Raw genomic sequence first — 13,661 nt, 5'->3', positions numbered from 1 at the left:
GGGCTGCCGTTACAAGTAGAGCACTAATACTCTAAAGAAATAAAGCAGAGTAATACTACATTTCCACTCCAGATAAACATGCAGATAAACATCAAATAGGCATCTAGAACAATGCCCATGTTCTGGCATGCTGCACCAATTGTATCACCACATAAAATATACTGGGGGGGAGGGGCTGCTGCTACATGCAGAGCACTAATACTCTAAAGAAATAAAAAAGAGCATTACTACACAGCATTTCCACTCCAGATCAACATGCAGATAAACATCAAATAGGCATCTAGAACAATGCCCATGTTCTGGCATGCTGCACCAATTGTAACGCCACATAAAACACAGCAAAACACTGGAACTGAAATACTGACAAAGTCCTCAAAGCAAAGCAGAAGCAACACATCACTGCAAGTGCCCAAAGAGGGGGCCATTTTTTTAAAAGAAGGGGAGGGGGGGAGGGAGGGATGTTTTATGTTCATGAAATTCAGTTTGGTTGTTCATCTCAATTCTAATTATAGTCCAACTAGATTTTTCCCCTTTGTGTAAAGAATTCGTATATTTATTTATTGCCATTTGTCTATCTTTCTGGGCAAGTGATATATATATATCTACTTAGAATGTTTATTTTTCTCTCTCTTACTGATATTATAATGATAATATTGCTAATGTAATGCATTCACTAATGTCTACCTTCTAATAATCAGTCTCAGCATTTCTATCACAAATCAAGACTAAGATTTTCTTACTATATGTTATTTGCATATAACATATAAGTATGTGAAATGCAAACTGATACACACACACAAATGTAAATAGATATTTAAAAGAGAGGTAGATTCTAGTATATTAACTAGAGTATATTACACTTGGCAATGTTTCTGATCAAACCAAAAACATATTTGGCATCATTTACAGGATGCAGGCAGGAATCAGGCCTTCAGCCATCCTCAATTGTCTTGCTGCAGCACAAGGATGACAAAGAGAGACATGGCCCACCAAAGTATTGCAGTCCTAAACTCGAAATAAATTCCCTTTTGCCTATATGTTACATTTTTGAAGAGAACTTTTAACACACCATTATTTCAAATGTTTTTCCAGCTCAAGGCAAAAAAATATTGACAAAATTCTACCTTTAAGACAGTTATTGTCTCTTTATGTTTGAGAGCACCCTTCAAAAGTTCACCTGCCAGTATTAAATCCTTGGTTTGGGAAGGGAAGGGAAGTTTTAAGCATTCCAAGCTGTTTTACTGTAGAAGACACTCAAGTAACAAATCAAATTGTTCTTTCAATTAAATCGGTTCAATGCTTTCAGAAAAGAACTGTCCTTCCCTGATTCCAAAAGAAACAACAATTTAGAAACAATCTAAAGATTTTACTAGCTTCAAGAGTGAAGGGCTTCCTTTGCTTTCTTATTTCTGTCATCCACAATTTGTGTAACAACATAAACCCTAAGAATGTTTGCTAGAAACTATATTTGTTTTTAAATAACTATACTAGCTAAAATAAGAGCATTTTTAAAAGCCAATTTAATGTGATTTTTATGCAAGTGACTAACACCTAGCAAACTTGTAAAAAACGCAGTGGGACCGGGAACTAACATAAAAGTGGGTTGTTGTAGGGTTTTTTGGGCTATATGGCCATGGTCTAGAGGCATTTTCTCCTGACGTTTCGTCTGCATCTATGGCAAGCATCCTCAGAGGCAGTAACATAAAAGTATTTTCAGTAGGGCTATTTCGATTGTGGAATGACTTCTCCACTGTGGTTTGACAAGCAACAATCTTTAAGGCATCATCCATGCATCATTTTCAACATCTTTTGTGCACTCTTCACCAGCATTGCTTCCTTTATGGAGGTTTTTAAAATAACTCATATTACCAAAATTTCTCAAGGTTTAATATCTGTTTATAATTTAGGGTGATTTGTGATTTGTCATGTTGTTCTATTTTCCAGACTGCACCTTTTAAGATTTTATGTTATATTTTGTATTTATATTTGTTTATTAAACACAAAAAGTATGTTATGGGAAAGCATACAAATGCCATGAACAAATAAAGATAATGGTGGGCATTGGGCGGTTGCTGAACAAAATATGGAACTACGGCTATAAGTTTAATCAAGCCTAACACTGGCACTTTTCATACTGGGACATTTGCCCATATAGCAAGGCCCATCTGTGTTATCACTTGCACAGTCTTCTCCTTAGCATCCTCTGACACTTGGAAACAGCTTCAGCCACCATTTCTCTGTGTTAGGAACAACAGCATGTTCAACAGTATCTCCCATTCTATTATGTTTGAGCCTGGATTAAGTACTATGAGTCTCATGGCCATTTATGGCAAACAAAATTCCACACGTAAGATGTCAAATCTGTTTATATGTATATATACTCTTGATATAGATATAAATATATATTTGTATGTAACTAAGGTATGACTACTAGGATATGATTGCTCATTCTCATCTCAATCAAAGCACAGGAACAGGAATTCAACAGGGCCAGCAAAGGCATCAAGATGTGGTCAAATGAAAAACAAAAAAAGGCTGATTAAACCATTCCTCATTTGAAATGCATAATATGAATACTTTGAAGATGAACACATGAAGACCAGAAGAATATTACTTTACAAAGTAAAAGCTTACAAGCTATGCATTTAACCAGCACTTTGGATGACTGTTGTAAAATGCATGACATTAACCAGAACTTGAACTAAAATAAGACCTTTATTTACCATTGTCTTACATAATATTCTCTAACAATATGGAATTGCTTTACAGTTTTCTTTAAGGACTGGAAAAGGGCAGGGGTTTTTTGCTTTATATCATCAGTCCCCTGTATCACATTGCTGTGGAAGAAAGAAAAAGAAATGTATCTGTATACGGTACGCTTCTTGTGTGGTGGAAAGCTCAGAATCACATACTAGGCTGTAAACTGTGCTACGCTCAATGGAAATGATACCTGTTTAAACTCAGGAATGCACTGCATAGTGCTCAATGGTGATGCTAAAATAAAACCTTTTTATTACATTTATACTGGAAGGGGGAAAACAATTTATGTTGGCTAGAACAAAAGACCCACTAAGGAAAAGGAGTCCTCATTCCAAATTTGTAATGGAAACATTATTAAATAACATTTTAAGCTAAGAAGATATCTACAGCTTCTTTTGGCATCTGCAATGTTGTGTACATTGTGTATATACTACCTGCACTCAGGGGCTCCAGGAATGCAAGAATTTAACACAGAATCACCACACACATGCCTTTTAGCCTCAAATACTCTGACACTATTTTTTTCATTTAAGCTTGCTTTCAATTTGTATAATGATAAGCTCTGACAAACTCAGTATTTGCCCCTCATAAGAAAGTGATACTTCTGTTCACAGGATAGTAAAGTCTCAGAATTGCACAAGTTTTTTTGCTGGTGAGCAAGATTCTGAAAGAAAACTTGTAAAAAGGAAATCTGCAGTCTCTTAAGTATTTCCTATTTCAACAGCCAGCAAGGAATTTGCATTAAGATCTTCTCTTTTTCTAGCATCAGGGAGTAACTAGCAGAATATAAAGCAGAAATGCTTTCACTTAGCATCGTACAATCCTTAGGGGTCTCAGGTGCTGTGGCATCACCTTCTCTGGAGTGTTGTCATGCTAAATGCAGAATTGAGGATTTCCCTGCTGCTTCCCTGCATTCAGCTGGGGCCACTCCACTTCACATCACTACTTCCTCAGCTCTCATCTTCCCTCTTCACTCAACCCTCTTCTAGATGAACAAACCCAGAGTTCTGTACCTTTTCTCTTTGATCTGCAGTTGTGCCAAGGTTGCTTCAGGCTTTCCCCATATCACTTAGCCCATTCCTGAGGCTGCCACACCAACATTAGCTTCTCCTGTAGTGCAGAAGGATTGAGAGGTCTACCCAGTTCTTTACACTGGCTTTCGATTTCCTTCAATAACATTTGAAATTCAAAATAGTTTCTTTCCAATGCATTGGCTACAATTTTCCGTGCTCTCCCCCCCCCCCCCCCCGAAAAAAAAACCCTACATGCAACAAAAAGCATTCTGCACTGCTTTGAAGTTCTTGTGCGATACTTTGTAGAATGATGTTCATTGGATCAATGAAAGAAATGCCAACTGGGGTTAGGATTTGGGTTAGGGGTTAGGATTTTGCCAATAGGAAACATCTAGTACTTGCAGAAATCTCCTTCTGTGATTGGAACTCTTAGCAGAGCAATTTAGACATTATAGCACAGTAGCCTCCGAAGTGAAATAGGCAGCAAAAGGGAGGAGTGGATTTGAAAAAGGAGCCTTCAGCCAATTCACATTTATTTTGGATTTGTATACGTTCCTTCAAAACAGCCCACTGCTGCCTCTTGGCCCTCTTCCCCTGACAAAGAGTGGGGATGAACTGTAGAGTAGGCAAGGGTAATCCTTTCCACCACAGACTGCATGTCTGCCCCTTAAATCATCAAAAGTATCATTGTGCCAGTCCCAGTTCAGGAACTGGTCAAATTACAGCTCATATTTGTTCTTTGGAAGCAGATTGTAGGGACAGTGGAAAGTAAGGGGAGCTAAACCACTACGTTCTATTGTAGCTTGAGTGTATTTTGCCCTTTCTTCTTTTTTTCTTTTCTTCCTTTTTTGGGGAGGAGGGGATTTTTCAACTGGTAACACTGGAGGCTTCAAGGTTTTGAGGGGGGATTTCCGCATTCCTGATATAGAGTGTGACACTTTTTTAAAAATGTTCTTCTTAGCTGGTGATCTTGCCTTTCGTTAATATAAGTGCACAGTTTGTTCAGACATCCCCAAAGGAATGTTCTGCAGGTAGGCTTCTTGGTCAGTCTTAAAACTTCTGTAACTGATAATCAAACAAAGCTTCCAATTTTTCCTGCATAAGCCTCAGGCTTTTCTTCAGGCTCACTTTAGGGTCATTTGCAGCTGTCTGGTGCTATTTCACAATTTCATACTAGGAGCATTGCTGTTTCTTCCATTCAGTCACATCCGTCTACAGTTTCTCTCAGAGGAACCCAATCCCCGTGCTCACACTAGTGTAACCTGCTCCCTACTCATCCAAGGATGTACATACCTACCAGGTTGAAAGACATATCTTCTCTCGGTTTCTGTAGCCATTCATGGATATCATCTAAGCTAAGACCCCAACACCACAGATTTTAATTTTAAAAATCACTTTTATCTTAATGTCTTCACAAAATTGTTAGAAAGCTAAAGTGAGAAACCCTCACATGGGTTCTTGGAAGAGATAATAGGAAAGCCCTTAGAGAAAAGATAACAAAATAAAATAAACATTTTCCTCCATGTTGTTAAGCATTACATTAAAACTGAAATTGTTTACAGCAGAGTTTATATATGTCTAATTTGAATAACCTCTATGAACTAGTAAAGAAGATACACCTGAGGGCTGAGAAGGGTGATATACAAATACAGCAAATAAATAAATAAATAAAATACGGCTCTATACTGTTCCTTTGTCTTCTATTTCCTTCCCTTCCCTCACTGATGTCTGGCATGTGCTCTGGTCATCTTAATAGAAATACATGATTAGATTATTCTCTATGGACCTTATCCCATGCCACTCTATCCTTTTCGGTAAGTTTTCTTTACATTTAGGACTAAGAAATATCATTACCTTAGAATATCATGATTTTCTTTGCCTTTAATAGCCAGGTCTTCTGCTTTTTCTATTCTTTTTTAAACACAAATCTCAATACCACAAGAGTTTGATCCCTAGCTATGTCAAAGTAAGACCCTTAAAAAAAAAGGTGAAGATAATCCACTCGTTCATAGGATAAGGATGAAAATGGTTAGTAACTGAGAAACCAGCAAATTCAGGTGACATGATAAGTAATGAATTACGGAATATAGTGATTTGCAATGCTACAGGACTAAACATCATGATTACATGATATTACCCCCCACCCCAACCACACACACAGGATAAGGTCCTATGTCTTTCCTCCAACTTCAAAAGTACATAATGCACAAAAACTGGTATGTAAAATACTACTCCCACCAGGGGAAAATAAACATTGAATGCTTTTTCTGTACTTAATTCAGTTCAAGGAAAAAGGGGGGAAATGGATGAAGATATGTCACTTCATTAGGCCAGGAAAAGTATGAAACAGGCCTGCCCTATCAATTTTGACAGCTTATTTTCAAAAACAAAAAAGAGTACACATTCTCTAGCTGACTTCTTCAAGGCAACGATTGCTATGATGGTTCTCACATTAAATAACCCTACTTTATAAGCTGTGATAACTTCTACTTGAAATATTCCTAACTTTCATTGTATTTAAATAACTTTGATTTATTATTTAGTGATATTTAATAGTACCAACAATTTTCCATGTCTAAGTAATTATAAAATGAAGTGTTATATATAAGTTAGTCCCCATGGGGAGAATGGTGGTGTGTAAATAAAGTAAATAAATAAATATTCTGAAATTATTATAAATAATACATTATGAAACGGTATATGAAACTTTTGGGTTTGTTTTTTTTTCAGGACACCTGGGATGGGTCTACATTGACACTAAATTCAATATAGGAAGTGGATTAAAAGGGACCAGTTCTATTGTGGAGAGTCTACTCAAACACCCCAGGAACCGACTCAAGGCTGGGATGGTGGCCACAATGGCCACAGATACTGAATCGAACCAAACACAGGAACCACGGTATCTGCAGCTAGACAGCCACTGGAAAATGCAGGGTTTCCCTCCTTAACCAGCCCCCTGAGATGCGCTGATATGGATATCCACATCCATTTGGGATCACCCATTTCAAACCTTGTATGGGCTGTGGCGCATTATCTGGCTTATTCTGGACTTCCTGATTAGTTTTTTTAACAAACCATTTTAGCTTGATGCACAATGCAGTGCACATTGGGGATGTATATTTTGTGGAAACCCAACTCCCTGTGTCAGCTTTGAACCGCCATTGTAGTATCTGTGCAGAACCACCCCTTGTTCTTCCTCCTGACACTGACTAGCCCAAGCACACCTCTTTGTAGACAGCAGAAATCCTACTCATCTGAGAACCAGCAATTATAAGGGAACAAATTATGAACCCAAATTCTTCAAACTGATCAAAGTAAGGATACATATAGACTTGGTTATGCTGCAGCCCCCTTGACCCTTCCCCACTTCTTCAAACAGTTACATCAGCTACACCTTAGTGAGTCACTCCATAACCCCTATGGTTCTGAGACTGGCTGCCTTCGGAGCTTTCTTCACCTTGCTTTAATTTGTTATGTCTCTCTTCCTCCTCCTCAAAGCTCTACTATCCAATCACCTGTTTCCTCCACACTGGACACTGCATGAATATTCAGACACTTTGAATATCTACCCTGACATACATTTTGCTGTGAAAAACAAGACATGTCAGGGAAAGGGGCAATGCCAAATTTTAGATGTGAAAAAGGGCATATCTGAGAAAAGGAGAATGTTAGGTAACCACAGGATTAAAACAGTGGGATGTGGGTTGAGAATTGAACTATTTGTCTGTAAATGGTTAGAAAGTAGCTTCAGCTCTTCAGAGAACAGAAGGGTAATGAACACATGAAGGAGGGGAAATGACAGCAATGACGGTGGCAAATAGCAACATTAGCTAGGTGCAATCAGATAAAGGAGAATTATGAGTGAAGTTACATAGGTTCTTATTTATTTTTTATTTTATTCCAACAAGTACATTAATAAATGCTGTTTTTGCATTAAACCATTCTCTGATGCCCTTTGATACAAATAAATGTAGTTACTGCAAGCTGGTTTGAAGCACTGGGTCATAGTCTATCAATCTGTCTATCCAACCATAAATACTTACTAAATAATTATGTTATAGAAAGGTTTCATTTTAGTGCATTCAAATAATAGCACCATACCTAATACTAGAGACTAGTAATCCAAATATGAAATCAGCATCTTGATCTCCATGAATTCTATCACACTACACTTTATAGCACTTTATGATTCCACATTGTCATAACACCACCGTATGGAATCTGGGATCTTTAATTGAAAGAGGGACATTTAGAGTCCTTAGACAGAGAGCTCTTAGGCCTCACTAAACTACAAACCCCAGAATTTCAAAGGATGCAGCTATGGCAGAAATAATAGTACTATAATAATGTAATGTGAGAGGGCCCTAAGTGTAAAAGCAGAATCTTGATCTTCAAAACTTTTTTCCAAAACCTGCTTATTGCAAGCAATGAAGTGACAACCAGGAGTTGGGAGCCAAGATCGCTCTAAATCGGCTGCTAGGAAACTATTCACAGCACTGTGTCATTAAAATATTGTAAAAAACTTAGCATCAAGTATCTGATTGCCAACTTCTCCTTCACTATATTCACAGTCAAGACTATGTAACTGTTTAGAGTGGGTAGCATTTGTGAATTTAGCAGATTCAAAGCATTTATACTTTTTTCCTTAAGAATGTATTGGCAAAGTCAGCACATAAAATCCTACAAAGTCAGAAGGGCAAAAAAAGCAGCAAATCAAATATACTTTTGCAAGCATGAAGGAAGATCCTAAACACTATACAGATTGTCAAGGGCTTGTCAACCTAGCACTTCCACTCAATGAAAACATAACAATGAAAGCAATTTCAATGTTTTTGCAGCCGAAACATCCTCACAACTAACACAAGCAAAAACTTTAATTATATTGAATTCAAGCAACAAAGTCACCGTTACACTATTTCATTACTTGTATATCTGTTGAATTTATTAATTGCTATGGTCTTTAGGCGTTATTAATCAAAGAAGTTTTATCATTTCAGTGCAATTCTGAGTTCATCTATTATAGAAAGGTATATTGTTTGTAAGCATTTATATTTAAACCCTCTTTTTATACCTGAAGAAAAATAAGCAACTAAAACTGCTTTTAGTTATACATTAAGATAAATAGCACTCAACAGACCAGATTACAACTACCAGTATTGTCTAGAACTAGTTGCTGCAGAATCACGGGTTGCCAGTTTAACAATGCTCCTCTGAAATATGCTTGTGTAACTTCTAGACTTGAATTTACAGATTTCTAGGTCTTTCAGATCTGAGCTACTCAAGCTACTGAGCTACTCAAGAAAAAAATAGAAGTTAAATAATCTTCAATGTTGGGAAAGATCAACAAAGGTCAAATTCACTCAGCAGTGTCACTTTTGTGTGAAGTCAGACCTACTATATAGGGGCTTTCGATTTACTACATCCAGTGTAACATATACCATGTACTGCTTAATACCCAAACTTTTCTTTAAAAAAATATTTTTATTGAAAATTTTATGAGTAAAATAAAATAAAATAGAAAATAGAAAAGGAAAAAAAAGAAAAAAAGAAAGGGATATAGCAAAAACCCCAGTGCCAAAAAAGGGGAAGAAAAAAAAGAAAAAAAGAAAAAAAAACTCTTCTGTACCCAAACTTTCTTGATTTTTTACAGATTAGAGTAACAGCAGAGACTATTTGTTTATGCAGTCTATGTTGTCTCTCATACCATGTCATAATCGCTTCCTCTTGGGTCTCTTTGAGTTTCCAGTTTAATCATCAAGTATAAAATTGGGACCGTTTTAATGACACTGATGCTCTCTGAAAGATAAGGAGGTACTAAGGTCACTTGTTCATAAAAATAGTAAAACCATCAAAACTATAAAGCGAGGAAGATGAAGGGGAAAGACTAGATGAAAAGCGAACTACAATTTGGCTCCATACTGCAACTGTAATAAGAGAATGTGAAAAAGTATAGAATTCTTACAAAAGAGACAAAACTTCAATTCCTAAGCAAACTAAAGCTATCAATATTAGATGAATTAGGGAAGGCAAACTATGCAGCTAACTACAATATGGCTCGGTATATCCATTTACTCATATCCAACAAAATACAGTATGTTCTCTTCAGGCATATTCTACCTGATTCTGTAGCATTCTTGAATTGGAAGTCCCTGTTATCTACACTTTCACATATCCATACAAAGTCTGTAAATATCCTCCATATATATGGGGACTGTACTGTACTTACTGTGTTTTTCATTAAGGAAGTCTATCACTCTAACGGCAGTAGATCCTGTCTAATCATGGAAGCTAACCAGGGTCAGCCCTGGTGAGAAATTAGATGGGATATCACCAATACTACTAAAAGCTGTATGCTATATTTCAAAGAAAGGAATTAGCCAACCACTTCTGAGAATTATTTTTTCCTAAGAAAACTCTATGAAATGCATGGGATTGCCATTTGAAGGCACATGCAAATACACATACACATCTCATATTTTAGGAGCCTGAATTAAAATATATACTCCATCTCTCTGTGTATATTAAACATTCCTATTATACTGAACCTCTCCCCCTTTTTACTATGCACCATTTCTCCAAAGAGCAGATCTGTACAGAAAAGGACTACATGGTAGAACACTTGCCTGATTTATGCATCACCTATATCTAGTTGTGTACTGTGTCCCAATACCACCTATGCGTGCTGCTACTTGTATCAGCGTGCCTATAAACAGACCACACTCATTCCCTATTACCTCAATTACTTCAACAATCTATGTTCCTCAGGTAACATTCCTAGCTTTTTTTAAAAAAAGCAGAAATCAGGACTGAAAGTGCCAAACCCTCCCTACCAGCATTTGCAATAAATAAAATGATAACATGATTGATATATTAGAAAAATATATAAACTTTACATAGATGAGCATCACTCCAATGAGGCAGATAGATAGGTAGATACAGTCGTGGTTTCTGGCCACATAACAGAACTCTGTAAATAAGACTCATTCAACTGCAATTACTAAGCCCTGTGCAAACCTGTGTGTTCAATATGCAAAAGCTTTGAGTGTTGCTAGATACAGTATGTTCAGACATTAAAGTCAGAACTCATCTGTCCCACTTTAGCCTCACATATGAACAGATGAAGTCCTGCATAGAGAAGAAAGAAGGGGAAAGAAACTATGTGTTAGAGCAAGTAGAATTTAAATAAGCCATGATACAGCAAGGCTGTGGACATGAACCTCCATTAGAAACATATGAAAGATTGATATTTGTCAATCAGTACTGAATGTTTTATAATCACAACAAATTAAAATAGCACTGCCATATTGACACCATATATGTCAAATGCACTTATCATTATTGCTTGTTTATTCCTCCCAAAATAGGAATAAATAAAAACTACTCAAAGTAGTTTTTATTTCCTTCCAAGTATCTCATTTGCTAAACCTGTGTTCTGTAGTTACTATGACGATCAATTGGATTATCTGCCTATCCCTCCGAAAAGGACCTAAACTGAGTAAGATTGAGTACTCACCTAAAGCAACCAAAACAATGAAACTACCAAAGCTGCTGGTCTCTTGCCATGTTTTGGCAAAGGACAGCTACTGAAAACATTTTTACAACCACTAGGATCACTGCTGCAGTGTTCTGGCATGTAGAGGATCAAGGATTCACTACTGATTTATCTGACTGAGAAGGCTAAACACAAACGTTCAACTTCAGGCAACATATTTTTATGAATTTAGTTTAATTTGTCTGTCGCTTCTTCATAGTGGACTGTTCTCAAAGCAGCTGAAAAGAAGTCTCAAACTAAGCATCATGTGTATATGTCCACACACATAGTTAAAAGCGTTCTTCCTTCCATCTCTGAAGCTTTTTTGACAACTCTCTGTGTTTCCTCTTCAACAGCCCAAGGGATACAAAATTACTGTCATAGATAGATGCCATTTCTGATTAACCACAACTTACAGGCATGAGCTTTTCTGACACTGGTCTGAATTCTTACATTGTGGGATCACATAAATGTGGCTCTGCCTTCCTTGCTGAAGCAATCTGCAGATCAATTCTCTTCATATACTGTCCAGAATCCTTTGTATCAAACTGTGTTTCATATTTCCACAACAAAGCTGTGTCGCTTAGAATTCAAATTTGTCTCTGAGAATATATATACACACACAAACATGAGAGAGAGAGAATGCCAGAAGTAGACACAAAACTGAGTACCAAGTGCACCATAAAGGAGTACCAAAGGTTATCCTGCCTTTCTCCTTTTCTGCAGTTCAGCATCAGCAGCCAGGAATAGAAAGAATCACAAAGGCCATTATATGATGTCACTACCCCTGAGGCTTAGTGCTCCTTCTGTAAAATAGGAACATTAAAAACCTGCTTCACAGTCTGTTTATGAAGACAAATTAGATACACACAGCTCAAACACTTTGTATATTACCACATCCCTCTAATGTAAATAATAAAATCAATGGACATGCAGAATTTCAAAAATTCAAACGCTATCCAGAAGTGTTTTTTCACCAGACTCAGTCTGTTTACCGGCACAAAACCTTAGGAAGATAGCACAACAGTCTCTATTTATATTTAAGAGCATTCAAGATATTTGCAAACCAGCTGTAAACTGTAAATATATGTGTGCATGTGCCTTGGAATCGCCTGTCAAGTTACAATGAATTCCATAGTGTTCTCTTAGACAAGGGATACTTGGGGGTGGTTTTGCCAGTTAACTTCCTCTGAAAAATAGCCTTCAGGGATTTTGGGATTTGTTAGTGGTTTCCATCCGAATACAAACCAGAGTTTAATCTGCTTAGCTTCCAAGATCAAATGGGATCTGGTGCCTGCCTTTAGTGTATGGAGGCAGAAGACATATACAAGCACATGCAGGTATTTAAATTCCATTGAATACTGATAAGTATCTAAGTTTTCTTCTCATTTGCCAATGCAATGAAACACAAAATGTTGGGATGTAAAAAAAAATCCAGCATACAACTAAATGTGTGTCTCTTTGCTGCTGGAATATTAGACACCATCATCAAAAGTATTTGCATCTTAGCTAATACTCTATTTTTCATTTCAGTTGTTGCCTCCAAAATGAATGTTTCTTAGAAAGCAAAGGAAGAATAGGAATGAAACAAAATCCCATACCTAAGATATGACAAGCTGTTATGGTAAGCATGTAGAAGAAAATGTGCTAGTTTGCTGCAGACACACACACAAATCCCGTTCACCATTTCACTTTGGACTGCACTTTATCCTTAAGCCTTACAGTATGGCAAAACATGAGGGAAACAGAGGACATTGTTTCTTTTAATTCCGCATGCCGGATAATGCTTTTACCCACAAAGGTCATACCTGCAAGTGATGACTGACAACTTTTCAGCTTGATTCAAAGCAAACAGCTGCTAGTTTGATTGCCTAGCAACTAAAAGTTGATAGATGACCCTTAAGATGGATAACTACCATAAATCACCTCATTCAGACACTCAGGGAAAAAAATTAAAAAACAATGGTTTTCATGACATTTGCTATATTCTGTAATGTGGATGATAAATTTGGCTACCTTCTGGAAGCACAGTTGTGTCTGCCGAAATTAGACACTTTTCTGTATGCTGCACTTTTTGAAGCTTAGAGCCTACTCAATAAGGTGTGTTCATATTAATATACTCCACTGTCAAGTAAAAAGGAAAAAAAATACGAGAAACTGCTGTCAGTCACCATGAGGCAGGGATAATCTGTATGGTAGTTCAGTACACTATTACAAAATGGTTACAACCAGAAAACAGTAGACCTATATCATAACTTTGCCACAGGCCTACATGCATTTGTAATGGTTACAATACATTTAGTGTAATGATTTGACCCTAAGTCAACATTACAGATATTGTGATAAATATGAATTCG

The 13,661-nt window shown here is 36.9% G+C and overlaps 1 protein-coding gene across 4 annotated transcripts in view; it reads right to left on the bottom strand.

Annotated features, from left to right (window-relative positions):
* Positions 1-13,661, bottom strand: part of TSHZ1 (teashirt zinc finger homeobox 1) — an 84,951-nt gene that overhangs the window by 46,350 nt on the left and 24,940 nt on the right. Inside the window, exon 1 of one of the 4 annotated variants that reach the window (XM_067467479.1) lies at positions 3,774-3,790. The exons of the other annotated variants lie outside the window; for them this stretch is intronic. The gene's annotated coding sequence lies outside the window, so the exon portion shown is untranslated. Of the gene's footprint in view, positions 1-3,773; positions 3,791-13,661 lie in introns of those variants that run through there. 4 annotated transcript variants of the gene reach the window in all.

The sequence above is a fragment of the Anolis sagrei genome, chromosome 4 (genome assembly GCF_037176765.1).
Source record: "Anolis sagrei isolate rAnoSag1 chromosome 4, rAnoSag1.mat, whole genome shotgun sequence".
NCBI lineage: Eukaryota > Metazoa > Chordata > Lepidosauria > Squamata > Dactyloidae > Anolis > Anolis sagrei.
Note: the sequence above shows the minus strand (reverse complement) of the source record. Positions and strands in the feature narration are given on the sequence as shown.